We start from the raw sequence: 7127 nt of genomic DNA, 5'->3' as shown, positions 1-7127 counted from the left end.
TCAATCACCACAAACTGGGGCCTTAAATTCGGAGAAAATAACTGTGTCCTTACTGGAGACAATTAAGTTTGTTTGTTTGTTTGTTTGCTTAACGCCCAGCCGACCACGAAGGGCCATATCAGGGCGGTGCTGCGACATATAACGTGCGCCACACACAAGACACAAGTCGCAGCACAGGCTTCATGTCTCACCCAGTCACATTATTCTGACACCGGACCAACCAGTCCTAGCACTAACCCCATAATGCCAGACGCCAGGCGGAGCAGCCACTAGATTGCCAATTTTAAAGTCTTAGGTATGACCCGGCCGGGGTTCGAACCCACCACTAGGCGCCTTACCACTAGGCCAACCGTGCCGGTTAGACAATTGGGTACATGTATACGAAATAGCATTTCCTGGCGGGATAATTTTGAGTGACACCAGGGTCATCAATCCGCAGGACATAATTATGAGCGTTTATTCCCATGGACCTCGAGCTCATAGCCAAAGTGAGTTTCAATAGCTTTACCCATTTGGGAGAAATGAGTACATATATATGTTAGTCATATTGAGAACAGACACAAGTCAAACGGGATAATTGCACTATGATCAACAAACTACTTCGTTTGAATGCAAATGTGTTGTTGTTCGTCACCCAGAGGGTGGACGTTTGCGTTTGTTCCGGTCAGTCTATATGTCACAAAAGTCACTAAAATATCACTCACGCGAACTGTCAAGACGCAGAATAGATAAGTTGGTAAATTGCTCTCCTAACGTGACAAAACGAAAGTGTCCAAGGCAGGCCGGAGATCGAATTCCATTGGCGTCGTTAATTTTAAAAAAAAGCTTACTGGGTGACGCAGGGGTTTGTCGGACCTGTTCTTCTCAGGGGTTGGGGAGGGAGGAGGTGTTGCGTTGTTGTTGGTTTTTTTTGGGGGGGAGAAGAACATTGCAGTTATGATAAAAAAAAAAAAATTCTGTCAATATTTGTCCCGCGCTAATCTGTGTGAAATCGCTTACCGTTGCCAATTATAATTCATATATTAATACAGGTACTGGTAGCCTCAGTCACACGAAATTGCTAATTTCTGTGGTACTGGGCAACTTTCACGTTATTCCTTTTGCATGGGCACAGTGGAGGCCACCTCGATCAGGACTGGCTGGGTCTAATGTGTTTATTTTTTTAATTAAGTGGATTTATTTGAACATTAAATATTTTTACCTACCGCCGGAAGCCCTTAGGCACCCCTGAAACTCGACATGCAGCCGTCCGGGATAAAACTGCCCGAGAATCCAATAAACACTTTAGACAACACAGTATCATGTCAAATCAAGTTTACTCTCAAACCTATCAAGTTGTTATCGTTGTTACTTATTGGAATGGCAAACGGAACATCCATTGCCTATGGTTTTTGTAATGTCGTAGCTGTATTTTTCCCTGAAACTTTTGCAAATTATTTGTAGGCCAGTTGGTTAGGACACTCTTGCTTCATCATGTCAGTTCTAATCACGTACGTTCGAATCCACGCGGTGTCACTTTTTTTTCTCCCTTTCCCCTACGCTACATTACTTTTCAGCAGGGAATGTGTGCTGTTCATTGTTATTTTATTTTACTGATACGTTTTTTATAATTTAATTCGTCATCCAGCGGGAACGTTTGCGATTGTTCCATTCCGTAAGTATGCATGTATGTATGTCACAATATAGGAACTGCGATAAATCCTGAACCGCTAAGTAATTTTCAACCAAACTTTGTAGGTAGATGTAGACACACGATAGCCTATTGTGTGCAACATTTATATTGGATATGTCAAAGGTCAAGGTCATTACGGGGCCCGATGGTCAAAATACATAATCAGCCATATCTCCCAAAGTTCTGGGAATATTTCAATGAAACTTTTTTCATTACATACTCTGAGGAAGGGTCTACAAAATAGCAGTACAAAATACCAAGTCACAGCGAGAAATGTTTCACAAATTCGAGTTAATTTTTTTTTAAGTTGAAGGGACTAATGTGCTGCGTCTTCATGTTCAATTTCATAAAACATGGTTGGCTGGTTCCAAAGTTATAAGGGTTTTAGTGTTTGATTCTCCAATGCATAAACATCCATATCTCCCAAAATTCTGGGAATATTTCAATGAAACCTTTTTTATTACATACTCCGAGGAAGGGTCTACAAAATAGCAGTTACAAATTACAAAATCACAGCGAAATGTTTTTCGCAGAAAATCGAGTTGATTTTTTTCTCTTTTGAATTCATGAAGGGACTAATGGCCTGCGTCTTCATGTTTAATTTCATTAAAAAAAATGGTTGGCTGGTTCCAAAGTTATAAGGGTTTTTACCATCATATGTGTGGTTATCATATGACTGATAGTTAAATAAGGCTTCGCTGATCAGGGGAGCTAATCTACTCCAATCACCATCGCTTTGAAGCTATGAATACAATAATAAATCAGTCATGATTCAGACAAGATAAGTCGACCATTGCAACAATAATAGCAATTGATCATGGGATGGATTCGCATAGACACTTTAATATCCACACCATCAGTGATTAATGAAAATCATAAAACATTTGTTACATCCCGTGAGGAGCACGAGTATTGCCAGTGATAATAATAATAAACATTTAGAATCCGAATACTTCCTAATGCAAGGAGCCCTAGTCGTTTACATAAACCGAAGATGGGGAGGTAGAACTTTTCTCTCCCTTCTTCAATGCTAGCGTTCTTGGCCAGGGCACGGTAACTTGATACCAACACGAAAAGGAACGCTGAAACCGGTGGTCAGCATCTGAGTTACAGTGCTAGCTCGGCGAAGCCACGGCGAAAGGGCTACGGCTGTAACCCGATAACGGCATCGGCTGATAACAAGTTCACGCTGATATCAATGGCCTTGCTGCATCGCCAATTATCCTTCTGAGGCTCGGGCACCCCGCTGCACCAGCCTCTCCTTTCACCTCTACTTCTGGTGGCCCAATCGGAGGGAGGTTCCTCTGCCAGCCACCGATGCTCTGGTTGCTTCGCCTTTTCGTGATATTTGACCTCCTTGACCTCTAATAACATCTAGCCTTGTGTAGAGCACTTGCAAATTGGCGATTTATCACAAAATCAGGACTATCATAATGTAAGACAAGTACTATACACTTATAACTTTTTTCGTATTTTTTTGTTGCTGTTTAATTTTATTATTATCATAAAACTATTAATATTATAATTAAGTTCTCATGACCCACAATCTTGACAATAACTGAAGTAATGACATCAGTGACTATGCCTTGAAGCTCTTGGACAACATTCAAGTGTGTGATATTTATTCTGATATTACTGACAACCTTGAAAAATAACTGTGAAGTAAAACAGCACCCGAGACTATTAGCCCTGACGTATATTTGACAATGTTCAAAAAATGTTTCTGCTACTATGGGAATAACTGAGGTAATGGCGTGAAGTAATTAATATGTGTTGTTCATAAATGTGTAATATTGTGTTTCACTATGGCTCTCACTGATTGTACACGAGGGTCCATAACTCTACAGTCTCGTGCCCTGTTCCCCACTGACGCTGCTGCTCCATTTAGCGAAACAGTCATGCCTAGTGAGTTAGATAACCTGCAGACAGCAGCAGCACCCCCACCCCCACCCCCCCTCCTCCGAAAATAAACAAAGGGACCATAAGGATCATTAAACCGCCCGCTTATTACCCCACCCCTGGAATGAAGTAAAAGAAGACCTCAAAAATAAATACAAAATTAAAAAATAAAAACACCTGCCAAATTAAAGAAGTTTGTAACATGAACTATAAAAGATGATTAACCAACAATCAAAAAACAAGAGGAATGGGTTCAAAGGGATCCCTGCGTCACATTTCACACAAAAAAAATAACATGAGATTTAATCCACGGCAACCTTGGAGACCACAGGCGAACGACATACCAACTACGCCATAACGGGTTACAATTATAGATTGCGCTCACAACTGTTTTTGTCTGCCTTTACCTCGCGGGCTTTTACGGGCTATGTAAGGATCATTTTGTTTAACTTCAACTAAGAACTTGATTTACAGACATATTTTTAGCGGAAACACCCTGAATTGTTTCAACAGAGTTGAAGGGTCGTCTTCTGAGTATGTACTACAAACATTTTGATTAAAATATTCAAAGAAGTTTGGGAGATCTATTGATGTTCACGTGTATGTGGGGTTATGGAGTCGTCGAGTCGAAGACTGTGCGGAAACGGTACGCCGATTACATCATGTTACATATACACAACCTATATACTATGGCTGTGTAGCCTAATCACAATTAAATTGGACGTGCACGAACCATACATTTTAATATTTTGAACCGAGTGACACCAAATGCTTTGATGTTCGAGTCTGTACTTTTAAGCAACACAGCATGATTCATCCCATGTGTTTTACACCATAAGTGTAGCAGAAGTCCCTATACAATCTTCATGTATCATACCATTATATAATCTATGATATATATTAATTATATATGTATAGATAAGGCTATACACTTATCATTGCTTGCATTAAACCAGACAAATAGAGACAGACAGAGATAGGGACAGACGGAGAGACCGACGCGGAAACAGATAAATAAAGACAGACAGGAGGAGAAAGAGAGGGAGAGAGAGGGAGAGATCTAAAGACAGAGACAGACAGCGGTAACAGCATCAAAATACATCATTTAACAACGATATCTAAAAGCATAATACTATTGGTGGTATATGAAGAAAAGTATTGAAAGGAGTGCCTGGCGGGATAATAGTAGGACTACGAATATAAGTTTTAGTTACAATCGTGTGAAGCCCTCTTTGAAGGCATACGCACAGATTCAGCTCATTTGACTCTAAAACATCCGTTATCTGAGTACGGACAGTAAAACAGAAGGACTGCGTGACTGTATAGCATTCTGTATACATACTATTATGCTTATACTGTCTTATACTGTTTAAAACGTTCGCCAGAGACGTTTCTGTTTAATTTTGGTAGCACTTATTTGAGCCTCGTGCTTTCGTGTTTCTTCATCTTGCCCTTTCTATTGTAATTCGGACTGTCGGATATATACTGTTCAAAAAAAGAAACGCATAGCTTGTAATATTTGGTTAATTTAGTTATATGGCTACAAGGATATCCACCAAACTGCAGAAAATGTTTATCTGGTCGTCGACCTTTCGTCCATTGCCACAAGTGAGCTCTGCACGTGACGCATGCGTTATCAGTGGCTACAATGTCAAAATTGCTCATTTGGCATGACCACTCGTCATGCTTCAGTGTAATCTCGTGAAACTCGGGGAATATTGAGCTCTCACCATGTCTTCCAAAACCCATAAAAGCGGATTGTTCGCCACAAAGAAATCAGACGACAATTCAGCGACGAAAGATGGCCCGATTGAGCAGAGAAGACCGCCAAATTGCATTGGGTCGTTTACAAGCAGGCCAAAGTCAAAGTGCAATCGCCAGGCACTTCCACGTGTCCCAGAGCACCATCAGTAGACTGTGGGCCAGGTTTCAAGCCACTTGCTCCGTTGCTGACTTGCCACGAGCGGGAAGACCAAGGGCGACAACTGCTGCTCACGACCGCTTCATACGGCTCCGCCACCTCCGGAATCGTTTCCTGTCGGCCTCATCTTCTGTCCAGGCTCTCCCCGGGCCACACCGATTATCGGACCAGACCGTGCGGAACCGCCTGCATGAAGCTGGTTTGAGAGCTCGCAGACCTCACAGAGGAGCTGTCCTCACCCGCCGCCATCGCCAGAACCGAGTGCAGTGGGGCAACCAGCACCTTCGCTGGACCGTCCGGAATCACTGGAGACACGTGTGGTTCAGCGACGAGTCCTACTTCCTGCTCCAGCGACATGATGGTCGGAGGAGGGTCTACCGGAGAGTAAACGAACGTTACGCGCCCAACTGTGTGGATGAGGCACCCGTTCATGGTGATGGAGGCGTCATGGTGTGGGGGGCGTTCAATACCGCTGGAAGGAGCACCCTGGTGCACGTCCAAGGGCGCATAACTGCCCAGCGATACGTGGAGGAAATTCTGCGCCCACACGCCCTTCCTCTTCTGGCTGACCAGGATGCCATATTCCAGCAGGACAACGCTCGCCCGCACACAGCACGACTCACCACCCAGTTCCTCACCGACCACCATGTCCAGGTGCTTCCCTGGCCATCCATGTCGCCAGACATGAACCCGATAGAACACCTCTGGGATGAATTGGACAGACGTGTGCGCAGGCGAGAAGAAGCGCCGGCAAATCACCGCGATCTATTGCAGGCACTTCAGGAGGAGTGGGACACCATCCCACAGCAAGATATCCGGCATCTGATCCAGTCCATGCCCAGAAGGTGCCGGGCAGTTGTTGCTGCTCAAGGCAGTCACACCCCCTACTGACTTGACAGCCTCGGCACCCAATCGTATTGATTGACTGATTGATTTGAAGATGCAAATGAACTGTGTGTGCATTCAACTGTGTCCATACCAAATTTCAAACAAATAATCTAAATATTGGATTTTCTGTTAATTTTTTTCGAAAAATAAAACAAATTTGGCAAGTAGCAACTATGCGTTTCTTTTTTTGAACAGTATATATATAAGTATTTAAACCAAAAGAAGGCGTACTTCTCTTTTTAACTATCAACAGACACTATACAGTGTTCGATGAAACAACGCATCAGTTCAGGCGCAGTCAAGTCCAGACTAGCCCCTGTCAGTCACTCCAGTACACGCGTTCGGAATGCACGACATAGCGTGCTTGATACGGTTAGTTAAACACTTCCCCTCTGCCTTTAGGTAACTTGACACTGATAGCGCGGCGGGGAGGTAGCTCAGTTGCTAGCGCGCTGGCTTTGTAGCCAGTTGGTTGCTGTCAGCGTGGGTTCGATCCCCATGTTCGGCAAGAGATTTGTTTCTCGGAGTCAACTTTGTGCAGACTCTCTTCGGTGTCCGAACATCCCCGTGTGCACTCATGCGCATACAAAAATCCCAAGTTCACAGCGAAAGACTCAGGGCTTGGAAAACACGAAGACACGCATGCATCATCTCTCGTCTCCGATTATAATGATCGTATTTCGATACTTTGACGAGAAAAACCCAATGCTGGTGTGTCGAAGAAGACAGCCACAGCGGGCTTGTTCG

This window comes from Littorina saxatilis, linkage group LG8 (assembly GCF_037325665.1).
Source record: "Littorina saxatilis isolate snail1 linkage group LG8, US_GU_Lsax_2.0, whole genome shotgun sequence".
Taxonomy (NCBI): Eukaryota; Metazoa; Mollusca; class Gastropoda; order Littorinimorpha; family Littorinidae; genus Littorina; species Littorina saxatilis.
Note: the sequence above shows the minus strand (reverse complement) of the source record.